Source organism: Heliangelus exortis, chromosome 1, assembly GCF_036169615.1.
Source record: "Heliangelus exortis chromosome 1, bHelExo1.hap1, whole genome shotgun sequence".
NCBI classification, from domain to species: Eukaryota; Metazoa; Chordata; class Aves; order Apodiformes; family Trochilidae; genus Heliangelus; species Heliangelus exortis.
This window is the reverse complement of record NC_092422.1, coordinates 58,522,716-58,539,593: the sequence shown is the minus strand read 5'-3', so window position 1 is coordinate 58,539,593 and position 16,878 is coordinate 58,522,716. Positions and strand designations below refer to the sequence as shown.

Here is a 16,878-nt window from a genome sequence, read left to right as displayed (position 1 = left end):
TTAACTGAAGGAAACCTTAACACTGAAGACATGGTAGGAAGAAGAGATGCTTTGTTTTTTGATACAGTGCTCAGGTCCTTCAGGGCTGCCTCGACCTGAGCAGAAGAAAGGGGCAATGGTTCCCTCAGCCCAGAAGAACAGATTACCAGGCTTATTTGTGCAGGGATGTTCTTAAACACCTGCAGGCTTCTCAATTTACACATACAAGTGACACAGCACTACAGTATTTTTACTTTTACACAAACAAAACCCACCCCCTTCTTGAAATTACAAGAAAATCACCAATAACTGTAAAGTATTTCTTCTACATGGTGAAGCAGTTTGAGCTTTCTGAGTACTTAGAGCTGCCAAACAGTACCTGGGAATTCTGCAAAGTTCTAGCAAGGTGTTGTTTCTTCAGGAAATTATATGACATCCAGAGATTTTTTTTTTCCTTGACTCCTCCACAGGGAGTATGTGGGCAACGAAAAAATGGCCCAGACCTCTAAGCACAAAGGGACCCTAACGAAGTTTTTCAAGTTAATTTCATAAATGCCAAGGTCAAGCAGGGGAGATGTACATCTCTTCAAGTAAATGTAATGTTTTTCTGATAAGGAAGAGATTACCCTATTTACCCTAGAAGCATCACATTCAAGTGTTAGCATAACCATGTTCTAGCTCCTGATTAGCTTGAGTAAAATCATCGCTACAGACCAGGGACACTGACATTGATACATGTAGAGATTCTTTACATTACATTTAAAGGTCAGAGTTTTATAGGTGTGAAGAAAGTAAATGCCATTAAAAAGCCTGCTTGATATAAAAGTGTTACCCTTTAAAAACAAACAGTCAAGAGGAAAAAAAAATTAAAAGAAGACCCATCTCACATTATTTAGTACCAGTCTCCCAGGAATCACCTAGGGAAGATGAAGTACTTGTTCACTTATTAGATTAAATACTTGTTCACTTATTACATTACTTCTTCCACTGTCCAGATAAAACATACATCTTCAAATATTACCTTAAAGTGCATCTTCTTGTCAGTTTAAAGATTGTGGTCTTACTTCAGCAAACCTAGTGCCATTTTCCTCAATTCCTCCTTACCTGTTCCCAGCTTTTTGTGCTTTGCAACATTTGTCAGAGGGAAAGTAATGGAATTCATAGAATAACAGAATCATAGAATTGGCTGGGTTGGAAGGGACCTCAGAGATCATCAAGTCCAACCCTTGATCCACTACCACTGCAGTTACCAGACCATGGCACTGAGTGCCACATCCAGTCTCTTTTTAAATATCTCCAGGGATGGAGAATCCACCACTTCCCTGGGCAGCCCATTCCAATGCTTGATCACCCTCTCACTAAAGAAATTCTATCTAATATCCAACCTAAACCTCCCCTGGCACAACTTGAGACCGTGCCCTCTTGTCTTGCTGAGAGTTGCCTGGGAAAAGAGACAAACCCCCCCCTGGCTACCCCCTCCTTTCAGGGAGTTGTAGAGAGTGATGAGGTCTCCTCTGAGCCTCCTCTTCTCCAGGCTGAACACCCCCAGCTCCCTCAGCCTCTCCTCATAGCATCTGTGCTCGAGTCCCTTCACCAGCCTGGTTGCCCTCCTTTGGACCTGCTCCAGGACCTCAATATCCTTCCTAAACTGAGGGGCCCAGAACTGGACACAGGACTCGAGGTGTGGCCTCACCAGCACTGAGTACAGGGGCAGAATCACTTCCTTGGACCTGCTGGCCACGCTGTTCCTGATTAAAGGCAAATTGCTCAAAGCTTCCTGTAGCTGCCAAACCTGATGGGTTCAGTGCACACATCCTCCTGGTCACCCAGGCAGTGGCAAAGTTACAGCTGTACTGAAGCACATGCTGCCTGTAAATAATGTATGTAGTATGTAGGAGGAACTTTTAAGCTGCATCTGCCCCTGTTACTGACATTCTGAATGCAAACATGGGTGCAAGTGTGCACACACAGGCACCTAAACAGCACATGCAGGGGAGTTTTAATGAACGGAGCATTTCATATCACTTCAGTCTTTTTTTGGTTTGTTTTTTTTTTTGTTTTTTAGTTCTGTAGGAGCAGTGGGATTTCATTCTCTTCACCCTTACACTTGATATAATAAATTAATAAATTTTACTCCTTCAAGCCACATAGCTAAGTTTAAAGCCTTCCTGTCCAGAGCTCCTTTTTACCCCAAGAACAGGGGCAGAGAAAGGAAAATCTGCTCTGAAGGAGAAAAAAGTCCCAGAAACCTCCAGTAGATCTTCCTCTGCTCCTATGAAAGGTGAACTAAAAAGCAGCTGGATCTATGCTTCTGTAACCAGCAAATTATTCTAGGAATAAATTTTTAATTTATTGCCTTGGCTTAAGGAATGGAAAATCCCAACGATAAAAAGAAATACTCATATCTAAATATGCAGTTAAAGACACACTTCTAACCTTAATCCTATTTTAATTAACTAGTTTTCTGACCCACTTATCACCTTTATTTTCATTTTAAAGAAGTAATGTGAACTTAGTTTTTAGACCAAGTGGCTCAGAGACTCATGAGGGTGAAGAAGTTGGCGGAAAAAAATATGGGAGGGCTGAGACATAATCACTATGTATGTTTTTCATCCTTTCCTGAAGAGAGGCAGCTCACAGAGACATTAGAATAATTGACTTGACCAAAATGGCCTATAAAAAAGAAAATATATTTTAAAAGGAGAGAAACAAAACCCAAGCCCCCTCTTCTCTTAAGAGCTTGTGTCCACTTGGATCACTGCAATGACACTGTAGACACAAGTAGTTATCCTTATTATTTCAAAACACTAAAAGATAAGCTAATGTCTTCAACCAGCATAAGAACGAGGCTGACATACCAAGAAAAAGACAGACTTAAGAATGAAAGCATTTGACATGTACAGGCCTAAAAAACTGCTCCTGAATCTGTTTTGCATACTACAACCAATACTGGTTGCAAGTTTGGGTTTTTCTGGTTTGCTTTAAACCAGATTTCAAACATCAAAGTTGGTGAAATACCCAAAGAAAAGAAAGGCCAGAATTTGAACCCATTTGTCAGGGCTTGAAGGCACTGGCAGCCTCAGTTGGGACCTTTCCCCATAGCCCCAAGGGCAGCATTTAAGTTCATCCCAAAGCCTTCAGCCCAAGACCTCCCTGCTTGAGCTACCCCATTGGCGTTACGTTTCCAGTCCCTGACCTGCTTTGAGTCCTGACTCTGGATCCTTTCACTGCTGACTGGACCCCCTGGAGGGATCAGTTTCATTGCTCACCCGGTCAGGGACAGCTGGTAAAGTTTGTTACCAGTGCCCAGGTCTGGTGTCCAGACCCTGTGAGCAGTGCCCTGGCTGAGGAGTCACCCCGGGGCCACCTTCAGCTCCCGCTTCAGCCCCTCTCGTGCAGCAGCCCTGCTCTTGCTGCTCTCTGACACCACTTAATAAAGGCACAAACTCAGCTAAAGACCAGCTCCTCAGCTCAGCCAAGTCTATCAAAATATAATTCTAATGGGGACATAGCAAAGCACACAGGGAGGTCTGAGGGAGAGTGCGTCTGATGAAGGTGGTAGATCCTTACCACTGTACAGCAACACACACAGGGAGGCTACAGGCACAGGCTGGGAAGGAGGAAAGGTCTCCAAGGATGCAGTAGGTACAACAGGAATCTGTGAATTCACAGTCCCTGTGTAAAAGCTTTCTTCTCCCTCTGTGATGCCAATCACTTCCAGAGGGAAGGCTGGGTGGGGGTCACCATCCCTCCATTTACTACAAACTGTTGCCAGGTATTCTGCTGCTAATCAGGTACACTGTGTACCTTGTCTGCAAGGTCTGGCAGCATGATGAGTGGATGAGATCTTAGCTTTCAAACTCTCATTTGGGGACCAATAACACATTAATATCCACTAGTAAGAAGTAATATGCAATATAATTTTGTAGCACTCCCCACTACTTCTTAAGGTGCAAATGTTTTCTGAATCATTGCTTATGAAACTCAGACAAATGAGCAGGTTTTGAAAACAAGAGTCCTTCTACTTCAGTCACTTTACACATGCTTCATTGAATATCCTTGTTTCCCACACCAACCTCCCCAAAATTCAAGATCAGCATTGCAAAGGGAGTAGTTAATCTTTGTCTTCAACTATAACTGGATTATGTAAGGCACCTGGTTATCTCTGAAAGTTAAATCCACAGCAGTTAAACCTGATTTCTAGGGCCCCCGTTGCTCTGAGTTCATACACTATTAATGGATCTCTGTCACTGCCAAGTGGGGCAGGTTCTTCAGCTACTTCTTCAGTTGTTTAGACAGAGCACAACCCCTTGTCAGGTATAACACAAACATCTAAATGTAACTCCCTTCTAAGGCCATTTGTCTGATATTTTCAGATGATCCTGTGAAATACCTCTCTCGGCATTTAATCACCACAGTGTTTTACCATTATTGCTCCATTTTAGTCAATGGGCCCAAAAAAAGTGTATTTTCATGGGGAAAACTGGAAAACTGATCCTAACTTTGTACCTACTAAGACATCAGACCCTTATTTCATTAATCATGATGACACTTTATTCCAACACTCCTAAAGAAAACCTGTTTACTACATTACCTGACCTGAACAAGCAGGCTTAAACATACTAATTCGCCAAGTTTCATTCACATAGTAATTCACAGACAGAGGTAGTGGAATCCAGCTGATGAAGTAACATCTCACCCTTGTACCTTGCAGGTCTCCTTAAGAGAATTAGACTGAACTGGACACCAGTGTCTGTATAGTGCTAATTAACATGTCTTCATTTTACAAATGGATTAGAAACCCATCATTACTGTTCTGATGATTTTAAGTGCATATACCCGGGCTGCATCTTTCTTTCCAATTTTTGTGCTTTGCCAATACTGGCTATTCTTCCCACTGCACAATACACCAGAAAAGTGCAAAACACGTAAGACACACATACATTATAATTCAGGTTCCTTCTACCTAAAGCCAGACATTGAACTGAGAGATCTAAGAGCCTGTCTGACCCATGCACCTTCAACATTCACTGGAGTAAGAGAGATGCACATCTCCTGATGCTCATTGTCCCCTCACACTGACTCAAAAGAGCCCAAGGCAGTTATGGATGAACCTGAGTTTGTAAAATGGAAAGTCCCACTTTTGTACCCATTACTAATAAAACACAGCAAAGAATGAGTCATGTACTGAAAAAAAAATTATAGCACTTAAGGATTTTAGTAAAGCCTATTAAACTACTCAAGTTCTGCCTATGGATGTATTGCATTTCTACTCTTGCCCCTCCCACAGTCCTTTCACATTTTGTTCAGAAAGGTAGGAAAAGGAAAAACGGAAACAACAAACCCCCAGACATTTTCATATCCCCGTCTAGGACGTGTTGAACAGCCTTACATGTTTTAAACCAAAATCAATTTAAAGGCTACATTTTTTTCTCATTTGGAGCTTTACTGCAATCAACATTTAACTCGAGTAGTAAGTAGTCCTTCAAGATACATGTTCTCATTTTTTATTTAAAAGCCTTTCACAAAGGATTAGAAATTACCAACAGACTTATGTAGGAAATACTAATTTCTAAGACATTGCAAGACTATTCAGCAAGAGCTAAACTGAAACCTCTTCAAAGGAAGGAGAAAAAAAAAATCAACTGTGCCTCTTAAGATAAATGATTTCTTACTTATTTAACTTTTCATCTTACAGGGAGTTTCGATGAAGTTGCTCAGCTGTTTTCCTTCTTCCCTTTCAGGCAGTCACACAAGAAAAGTTTATCTTCTGTTAACTAACCCAGAATCCTGCATCACATTTTAAAACTTCAAACAAAAAGAATAAAAAGGTAAACATACACACATCAGAGATGGTAGCCAAGTTCTCCCAAGACTTAAACAAACCTCCCTTGCTCTCCACCTACACTGCCAAGTTCCCTCTCCCTTTTCAGAGCTACAGGCCCAGTACATGCCAGGCTGTCCACAGACCACCAGAGTAAGGTACAAGGACAAGGTAACAGCTTCTTGCAGGCATGAAAGGACATGGAGAAAGCCAGAAGTTCTTCCTCCTCTCCCACCAGCTATAAGCATCCTAATCTGAGATGTACCTCAACATCCTTCAGAAACCTGGATCTTGCATTCACACTATTTCTTTTGCTACACCACAGGAAAAAGACAGAGGCCCTCAGCTTTAACATAGCATTGGATGTGTGGAGAAGCTTGATGTCCATTTTGTACAAACTTTATGTCTAGTGGTAGATAAACAAAATTCCCTATCTTCAGTGAGTATAACCAAAGAAAAACAGTCCGAGGAGTGTTAATGTAAATGTGAGAAAAGCACCATATTATAAAATTCTAGTTGGCTAGAGATCATTATTAGCAAAAGCATGATTTCCTTAGTCTTTAAAACTCCCACCAAACCACCCACATTCCTGAAAACTTCTGGAATTAGGTATCTAAATATCTTCTGCTCCTGCTACCACGTGCCAAAGTTTTATTTCCCATTCATATCTCTTTCCATCCATGAGAAATCACATAATCACAATGACCTGAACATAGTGTTCCCTAAAATGGCATGAAGAACAGTTTACATCTGTCGAAAACTGTTCATAACCTCTGTTTCCACTCTGATCACACTAGGGAAAATTTTCTCAAGACCCCAGAAAACGACAAGCTACATTTCTTTTTTAAATTAAGCCTGAAGGACAACAGAAGCTGATAGTGTGGAAAATGAGGTGGTTACAGGTTTGACCCCTTATTTTAGGGGGCTAATAAATCTCCCCTTATTCAAGCTGTTCTGATAAACCTAAATTCCCATCTAACCAGTGGGTTACTCTTGCACTCACAAAGCTGTGACAAATTCAAGATGCTGCCACCAGCATGAATACACCATGCCAAATCCATTTGTTTACCTCAGAGGCACCTCTGGCCAGGCATACATATCCTAACTCCTACATTAATTCAGCTGAAAGAAGCAAAATATATGCTACTTTCTGATCAGTGAATACATGGCATGTTCTATAAATTTTTAATTTGCCTATGATGAGAACCACCATTAGAATATTAACAGTTGGTCTTGAAATTAGAACTTGAGATGTCAAAGACCTTTCTCTGGAGAAAGCTCCTAGGACAGCATCTTTGCTCACTGAGCATATAACAGGAGTAAGTGCTTTCCTCAGCTGAGGACACAGGTCTCTGAGCAATCACTTGGGTCACTTCATCCCACCGACTTGCTGACAAACATATAATAGGTGTCCAGTTTCAAAGGACTCACAGAACATCTACTCCACAAGTGCCTTCACTTCCTCCTCCCTCCCGACCCCAGCTTGTCACAGATCAAAAGCATTTTGCAATAACCCATAAAACCCCCCTCAAGACTCCTCGCTTCAGTGTTCAGCCTTTTACCATAACACACACAAAGGGAAAAAGGCATGGCTGAGGTTTTCTAAGGTCCAAGAAAACCTTCCCTACTCCCCATCTACGGAGATGGAGAGCACTGTCAGTGTTCTGCATCTGCAGATTTTGCTGAAGAGAAGGGCAAGGTAAAAGGAGATCACTTAGGAAAAAGAAGAGGTAACTTCTCCTCCGATTTATTTGTGATTTAATCTTCTGTTAAGTAACCATGCTGAATACTTCCTAATTAAATTGTTATAGATTTACTCAGCAGGGTAATTTTGTTAGGAATAGCAATTGACGACAACCCTCATCTTGAAAGGAGCACTGTATTAAAAGTTTCAAGTAGACAAACATTTCCAGGTGATTGAACCCAGGATCTATTTTGAAGCTCCTGCAAAGTCTCAACAGTGCACACAGGGGGCTGCCTTCAAGACTGATTTTACAGACAACCTTAGACAACCTTGTCATTCATTACACAAAAAAAAAAAAAAAAAAAAAAAAAAAACCAAAAAAAACAAAACACCACAAAAAGCCTTTCCATGTAACTTCCGTAATTACTTTTGTATAGTCCAGTCCTAAATCACTGAAGTAAATCACTTCTGGAAGCCATCTGAAATGCAAGAATTTCAAAATACAACGGAGGGAAAAAAAACCCTATGGACGCAGGCCTGATCTCCCTACAGAAGGAATAAGAAAATAAAAGAGGTAGCAGCCAGGCCCAAAACACAAGATATGCAATGCAACATCAACAAGTATGAAAACAATGCTCACAGTCTACCTCATGAAAGTTCCTTTATTAGCTATGTGCTCTAAGCACCTTCTTGAATTAGGGTCCAAATCAAATTTTTTCACCTCTCCTCCTACTTAAATGACAAGATGTGTACTTTTGGTTAGAATGCTGTTTACTTTTTATTAAATATGCTATCCAAAGTTGCATTTAATAAATGTATACCCTGATACTGAACATTTCTTTGACTTTTCCACTCCCTAGGTCAGAAAGGCTGTATGTGTGCTGCTGAACTCTGAAAAACGTTTGAAGATCATCATAAAAAGGCAACCTATAGGAAATATTTTAGAAAATACATTTGGTTTATTTGCTTTCTCTTTTTATTTGCTTTCTGCACCTTTATTGCTCACAATCTCAGTCATTCTGAAATCACAAAATCTGACTGGCTTTAACAATGAAATCAAGGGTTCTGCGAGAGCAAATCTATTGCCAAGTCTATCAAGATAAGTTTTTACATTCTTTCTCAAGGTTTCCAGCTAAAAATATCTTTAAACCGATCTTTCTGGCTTTTAGATTGCAAACACTTAAGTCTCTTTCCTTTTGTAGATATAAAAAGGGACAGAAGAAAAAAAAAAAAAATAAAAACAAAGCCACCACAACCCAACAAATGTACAGACAACACAGCTGGCTAATTTATTTTAACAGTCCAGCTCCCAGCGAGAGACAAAAAGTAAATAAACACCACAAGCGGCAAAAACATCCTATTTTACAGTCCGCGTGGATTAACCACTGCAGGTAGCACCAGCCAACAAAATCTCGCATCTAAAAACCCCTTTTTCACACCAGGGGGACCGCTTTGTTTCTGTAAATCCGGGATGCGTAATTCATCTCCTACAAACCCAGGAGCAGAAGCCCCACTCGGAGCACACCAGCTCAGGGCAGCTGCGGCGGGGCAGCCCCAACCCCCCCCACCCAAGGGAGCGGAGGGCATCCCGTGGCGCCCACCGCCTCCGTTCATTTCTGCCTTCGTTTCCAGACAGGTCTTTCCCTGCTTGTCTTTGTTCCGCTTCCTCCCCGAGCCCAGACCTATCGCCACCGAAACTGTGAGGAGCGAAACAAGAGAAAGGAAGAAAGAAAACCCTCCCTCCCCACCCCAGACAAACCCCGCACCGAAGAGTCCCGGTGGCCAAGGCTCAGGTCCCACCAGCGATGCCCGCAGAGGGGGAGCCCACCCAGCGGGCGGGCGGGCCGGCAGCGCGGAGCGAACCTCCACACCGATACCCCACAGTAGCCCAACCCCGCCCGGGATGCTTCCCCCTTTTGCTCGGGGGCTCCGCTGCCCTCTGCCCGCCGGGGAGCGCTGCCCCCAGCAAGATGGTGGCGTTCCCCGGGGGGCGGGCGGAGGGGGAGCGGGCGGGCTCCGCGGTGCTGCCCGCCGGACACGAGGCGCCCACCTCCACTCACCTCGGCGCCCTGCCCGGAGGACAAGGTGGCCACCGCTGCTACCGCTGGAGCTCAGCAGCTCGCCCAGGAGAATGGGGCAGCGCCTTCCCCCCCACCCCCTCTAGGCACACACACACAAACACACGGTGCCGGCGGGATGGCTGGCAGCGCCGGGGGAGGTGCCGCGGGGCCCCGCCCGCAGCCGTGGTGGGGCGGGCGGTGAGGGGCTGCCTTTTGTAAGGGCTCCGCTCCTCTCCCCGGCACCGGCACCCCCCGCCCCGGGCGTGCTCCCCGGGGGAGGCGGCCGGGCGGCCGGAGGTCCTTTGTGTGGCGGCGGGGCGAGGAAAGGGGGGGGGGAAAGTGCAAGCGGAGCACTTCGTAGTCCCGGGCTCGCCGGCCGCGCTTCACTCGAGCACCTGTAACCCCGCTGCCCGGCAGCGGTCGGGTTCAGCCCCAAGGAAAAGCGGGGCTGGGAGCGGGGCGAGCTGTGAGGGCTCCCGCCTCACCGGGCCCCGTGTCGGGGTAGTCGGGACACCGCTAAGGCGGGGTCGGCGGCAGCGCCTCACTCGGCGCCACACCCAGCCGGGCCGCTACGGGTTGTTCGAGTGTAATTTTAATTTATAGATTTTTTTGGAGGGGGTGCGTGTGTTATCCCGAGGGCTGAATTGCGCTTGTCCTTCACGGCCACCAGCAGGTACCGGCTGGGGTCGGAGCTCCGGGGCTGGGGCGAGCGGTGAGGCGGCGGGCGGGCTCCTCCTGTGCAGCCGCTGCTTTAACTCCCGGCGGCAAAAGGATGGCGAGGGACAGCAGCCCCGCAGCGATGGGCTCGGGTTAAAAAAAAAAAAAAAAAGCGGGTGTTGACTTGGGAGGGAGAAGTGTCGGAGTTAAAATCTTCGGGTGTGTTTTTTTTTTCCTAGAAAAAGCGTGTATTTCCAGGAAAGCGGTTAAAAAAACTGTAGAAGCATCGTCAAATCTCTTGGGAAACTGAGGTGACTGAAAGCGATGGCACAGAGGTACAGGCCCGGGTCAGCCACGGGAAGATTTTGCAGCCTCGATTCTGACATTTCCTGGAGTGTCAGTGTTTGGCTCCTGGCATTTTATTGTGCTTTTACCTGGATGTGTATATAAAGATAGCAGTGCTTTCTGTGTTTATATCTTCATCAGACAATTGAACAGTTGGAGGTGAATTAAAAAGTTTTCCCATTATGAAAAAAAACCACCAACAAACCAGCCAACAATGGCTGTTTGCTTTCTTATTTGGGTATCCCTGTGTGGTAAAAACTTTTCCTCTAAGCAAAATAGGGCACAGCATGTGCTTTCGTTTGTTGGATGTATAAACATATGGAAAACAGGTGCTGTGCTTTAGGGGCAGCACCCAAGACTTTCCACATCCCTTCTCTCAGGCACCCACCAGTCTTTCACACTACTCTACATCCCTGCTGCAACAGGAGTGGTTTACATTCAAGATAACCAAACCCCATGTTTCAGGAACTAAATTTTTTTTCGAAAGAATATTCCAGGACAAAGAAATATCATGTAGTTCTTTCACTTCCTTAAGTGATAGGCATCTGATTTTTCAAAAAGCATCAGATGGCAGAGATATGCTGAGTTCCTCTCAGTCACCTGAAATGCTCTCTCTTAAAGCCTGGTGACCCACAATAGTGTCAGGAAATGGCTTACAGAAAGAAGGTTTCAGTATCTAGTGGTTTCTTACATCAGCCTTAATCCAAAATGCAGGTCAAACAGAACGTGAGGTGCAAGTAGGTGATCAAGTTACCTTAGCAGCAACCTTGCTCTGCTCACAGGTACCCTGTGCTGCAGGATGCCATGGGAAAGAGTGACTCTCTGACATTTCATGGCAAAATGGGTCTCTGCAGAGAGAAAGTGCAGATTTAGATAAATCACTACCTTTTTTTTTTTTTTTTCCACTCCACACAACCACACAAGGATGTTTTCAGTGCTAGTTGAAAAGATCTGGTTGGCTGTCCAGGAAAAAGAGGAACAGCTAATGATGACATGGAAGAACAGAGAGGATGCCTTAATTTTGGAGATACTGACAAAAATAGCTTTGAAAGAAGAGCCTGTAAAGCATGAGGGAGACATGGATAAAACATACAGTATAGACTTCAGCTCTGCTTTGTGTTGCAGGCACCTTTTGATCTCTATCCCTGTAGCAGTAAACTAATGGGTACTAGAACTCAGGCCCAGCTGCAGCATGTGCTTATCCTCTGCGCTGTTGCCTTGGTGGTGGTGTCCCCAGCATGATTCTCTCCTACCAAACTAGCACTCTGAAGCAATTCCTAGCACAGTTCATGGGTCAGTGTGGGCCAAGGGCCATCCCCAGCAGACCGTCTGCATCCAGATGACCTATTTTGGGAGAGAAGAGAGTTTAGTTGTGCTTATGCAAGCCCTGTTGTGCCAGCTGGTTCCTGTGCCAAAGGACAGCTCCTGACCCGCTTTATTTGCTAGTAGAAACATGAGGGTTTTGACTTTTGGCATCCCCACTGTGTTCTGTGTCAAATAAAAACCTTAGGCACTGGCTGGTTTCAAGCAGTGAAAAGCCAGACAAGAATATCTGAGCATTTTTTGATCAAGCAGGACTTGTGCTGAAATCTTTGCTCAAAGGAAGATACATTCACATTGACTAGCAGTATCAGAATTTATGGAAGAAATTTATCTTATTAAATATCCTTTTTTTTTTTTGTTTCCTCACTAATGTTATTTCTTCTGCATTGAATAAAATATATTAATGAATATAACATTTTGATAAGAATTCTATATTCCAGGGGTAGACTCCTTTGTTCTGGCAATGCCAAGAAGCTGCTGTGAGTTTCAGGAGGCAAGCAGTTAAGTTTCAAGCAAATATGAAGAACAGATGGCATTTTGGAATTCTGAAGAAATTAGTAAAGTAAGCAAGTCACTAGGGCAAATGCACACTTTCACATTACAGCTGCTGAAAGTAAAAATGGGTTAAGATATCTTGAGTTAACCATCCTAAATAGGAGGAGTGGGTGGGATTCCAAGAACTGTGAACCAACAGAGTATTATGACTCTGGCAAAAATTGTACAATGGAGCACCACCTTGCCAGTGTGAAGGTGCTATAAATAAATATGGGGCTGGCTCTGCTGATTTTAAAAAAAACTTTCCAGTTCAAACAAAGCTGGGATGAGAAAGCCTGGAAGGATCTAACAAATACTGGGGTGTTGTACAGACTCATCTGTTGCAGACATTGCAGATGATGGACAAATCTGGCAAGGTGTTTGAGAGACTTGGTGGCATACCTGGGGTTTGGGAGTCAGGTTGGGAAGCCAGGTGACTTTTCAGTCAAGGGCTTTTAGTTCAGGAGTTAACTTCTCCCAATCTAGTGCCCATGCCTGTTGCCAGATTTATCCAGAAGACTCGAGAATACGTGATTGCTTTAAATTGTAAAGAGTAAGAAGAGGTGTACCAAGGTATCTAAATAGAGAGGTGGTGGAGGCCCCATCCCTGGGGCTCTGAATTGTTACTGTGCACTCTTTGTGGTCTGGTGTGTATTTCACACAAGAGCAGAGCTATAGTGCTACAGGAAGAAGCTCTTAGTATGAGCTGTACCTGTTTCTGCCAGTTGTGAAGTCTGGAGGGGATACCACATACAACAGGTCACCTTTCAGGGAACACAAATTCTGTCCATGGTTACACAGATTCTGTCTATGTAATATCAGAAACCTTTTTTTTTTATTTTATTAAGTAACTAAGACATGTCTTGTACAGAAAGAAACCCTGTAAAATCATAGTAGTCCTCCGAGAAAAAAAGATGCAGAAAATCAAGCCTCAAAGCTGTTACTTGGAGAAGTCCTCCAGGGTATGTTATAAAGATTTTCAAGACATGATGAGAATAAAATAGTAGTGGCTGTTCACAGGGAAGATAAAATAATTTATTTTAGTTTTAACTAGACTGATAATTACTCTCTTTTTTATAACTGTGGCAATAATTAGTAAATGATGTAAAAAAATTGTTTAAACAAAGGCAGTCTGAGAAAAAAAAAATCACAGCTGTTTACAAACATGTAATAAAACAAATAAAACACTGGGTTATTAGTGGTAAATATAGCAGAAATTTGATAAAGTGAGACTAGGAAGAGCCTAGATTTTAAAGAATCCCATTGGTGGGCTGCACAATTCCATGGTTTTGCAAGATGGGAGCAAAACACAGTACCAGAGAACCTATCCTGTTTTCTTATTTCACTGTGAACATCAGCAAACATGACTCATGGGCTCAGGGGACACAGTGCAATCACACTCTGCTTTCTGATGGTGTAAAGTATCTCCAGAAATTCCTTCTCCTCTGGTATGAAATATTTACCTTAATACAAATCTCAAGAACTCACTAAAAATAACAGCAGCCTTTCCATAAATAATAGATTCTTGAGTTCAGGGTTTTTCTATGGATGAAAATTCAAGCTGAATGTGCTAGAAATAGTGTGGTCAGCAAGACTGGGAATGTGATTGTCCCTCTGTGCTCAGCACCAGTCAGGGTGCATCTCAAATGCTGTGTTCAGTTTTGGGCCCCTCACTCCAAGAAGGACCTGGAGGTGCTGAAGTGTGTCCAGAGAAGGGCAATAAAGCTGGAGAAGGGTCTGGAGAATGAGTCTTCTGAGGTGAGGGAAGTGGGGTTGTTTGGCCTGGAAAAAAGGAGGCTGAAGATCTTCATTGCTGAAGATTCAGCTTGTAATAGCTGGATGATTCCTTTGTGCCCACCAGAGGACTTGGTGAAACATGGGATGATTTGCCATAAGAAGTAGGCATCAAAAGGAACTGGCTGGGGAGGGGGAATCAATTGGACAAGGCACTAAAATATGTGTGGTGTCTAGGAAGAAAGCTGATTTCCTTTCAAGGAAAAAGAAATGTGCACACCAACTGCTCTTTGATGCCCTTCCTGAATTCGTTTTGATCAAATAGCAGGACTGGTCTTTAAAAACCAGATGGTAGAATAAGGCACTTCCTAAGCATTGTCACAACCTCTGTGAGAGCACACAGGATCTGGAGATGAAGTCACTCATTTTAAGTCTTCTACCATTTATTGCCATGATTCCCTGAGCCTAGTCACTGGAACAGAAGTGGAGCTACACTCCAGTCTTGTAAGTAATAAGAGAAATGGATATGTCAGGAAAAACATTATTTCCAAGGAATCAGCTGATAAAAGGGAATGCTCTGGTGGGACCTTTCTACTGAAAGTTAGTAGGAAACTTGTAGTAACAGGAGCAGGGGCTCAGGGAAACTGTTGCTAACGAGGAGAGAGACTTTTCATTTATATTGTTCTACAAAGGCAGGTTAAAAACTCTCAGCTCTTCTGAAACTCAGAAAGCTCTTCCCTATGCCCTTTCATTCTGATTGAAGCAATGCCATGTAGAAGCAGAGGCAGCACAGAGGGCAGTGCTCATGCAGCTGGTGCTTGTCATAGCTCCTGGGCATGGCAGAGCTTCCAGGGAGGGCCTGGAGAGCTGGGTATGGCTCTCCCTGAACACCACAATCTGAGATGCCTGTCACAAGACAGAAGGTGGTTTCCTACAGGCATAGGGAAATCTCCAGGGTAAGCATCTCCCTGTACATTGATTTAGCAGATATATGAGATTTCTAGTAAATTTGTGCAGGAAATGGCCGTGGAAAATCTGTTCTGTTGTTTTTTTCAGCAGCTGGCACAGAATCAGATTCTTCCAACTTGCGGTGCCTGTAAACCATATGTGATGTGTGGAACATGTGATTCTCTTTCCTCTCCTCCCTTCCTTCCTTTCAGGGTTATAAGAGTCAGGGCAGGCCTCTCATTAGCAGTCCCACAGCCATTAAAGGTGTCAGGAGGACTGAGAGATCTGCCTGTAACCCTGACTGTGGAATACATCTAAATGGAAGGAGGAAGATTCCCTGGCTAGGACCTGTGACTCTAAAGATGCTTAGGTCCTAGAAAACCCCACAGCTTCAGGCTGCAAGGTCCAGACCTTGTTAGCTAATAAGATTAGTCCTAATCTCTGTATTGGGGACACGGCCATATGCAATAAAATACATGTGGGAGGATGAAGCTCTAAGTCCATCCTGCTAATGGCTTTTGAAGAGCCACTTGCTATTCATGTTTCAAATTTTGCACTCCTCTATGTCTATGTTGTCATAGTGACAGAAGGCACTGACAATATTTTGTCTTTTTTTTCCTTGGACATGGATGCAAAACATACTTTGCCATGTATGTTTTCTTTTCCTCCCACTAGATTGTTTTTTCTAGGCTTTCCCAAGAGTTTAAAAAAGAATTGAAATTGTTTATGGAGTACATCGTGCTTATATTTTGTACCGTTAGGCAGTAATTAAATTTTTAATGTCTGACAAACAAACAAAATACAATGCATATTAAAGGACTTGGCTGAATACCATGATTTAAAATAAGTTGTTAGTAGTTAGCTCTTACTCTCAGTGTACTTCCCAGCAGTGAATCTTCCTCTGGCTGCAATGGGAGCTGAGGCACCTGCATTGCACACACTCAGCTGTCAGTGCCTGAGCCTGAACCTCAGTCTTGTCTTCTTGGATCATATTTTGATGTTGAGTTGTTCAAACACAGCCCCCACTTAATTCCTGCTTTGGCTTATAGAGAGGAGAGGCACAGAGGGAGAGTGGAAAATTCCTGGGACTAGAACCATGGTGTGCTTTGGTCTGCAGTCAGTAAGGAAGGGATTTCAAAGCCATACCTGCTGCTGTCTTCTTCTGTGGGAAGCACAAACTGCAGAGCAGAGTTTTGGGCTGTGCATCATGAAAGAACTAAAATGTAGTGATGAAGAGTAATAGTTAAGGAAAGAAATTATTCTGGACTGGGCGATATTATGGATCTTCTTTAAAAATAAAGCATGTTAATTTTAACTACACCCACTGTGGGTGGTATGCAACTCATGGACCCTATTAGAGTGATGTAATGTGGCAGGAAGATGAAATGCCTGTGAAACAGTAAGGTAAAGGATGAGCTGTTTTAAATGTTCAGAATGAACATTCATCAGATTGGCAGGCTGATCCATGTGAGAGGATGTCTGAACTCTGCTGTGGATGAGTGAAATCAATTTTTATGCTACCGTAATACTTTCCTAACTCTCTAGAAAACATTTTTTAATACAGCATCTGTAGTGTCCAGACATAGATGGTAAGAAGACAGACAAAATTATTATGGGTTCTATAGTATAGTGCCTGGCAGCAGGGGTCTGGGATTTTCCCTCAACATCCACTTTCATAGAATCATAGAATTGGCTGGGTTGGAAGGGACCTCAGAGATCATCAAGTCCAACCCTTGATCCACTTTGTTCCTCAAGTCAGCAGGATTCCAAACATACTCCCTTGGCTAAAT

General features: G+C 43.5%; 1 protein-coding gene across 3 annotated transcripts in view; it reads right to left on the bottom strand.

The window, feature by feature from the left end:
- The window catches only part of MCF2L (MCF.2 cell line derived transforming sequence like), a 164,534-nt gene extending 154,898 nt beyond the window's left edge, over positions 1-9,636 (bottom strand). The window contains exon 1 of one of the 3 annotated variants that reach the window (XM_071743832.1): positions 9,548-9,636. The gene's annotated coding sequence lies outside the window, so the exon portion shown is untranslated. The remainder of the gene's footprint in view (positions 1-9,547) is intronic. The other 2 variants (XM_071743846.1, XM_071743783.1) reach the window with 2 other exon arrangements.
- Positions 9,637-16,878: the final 7,242 nt, after the last annotated feature.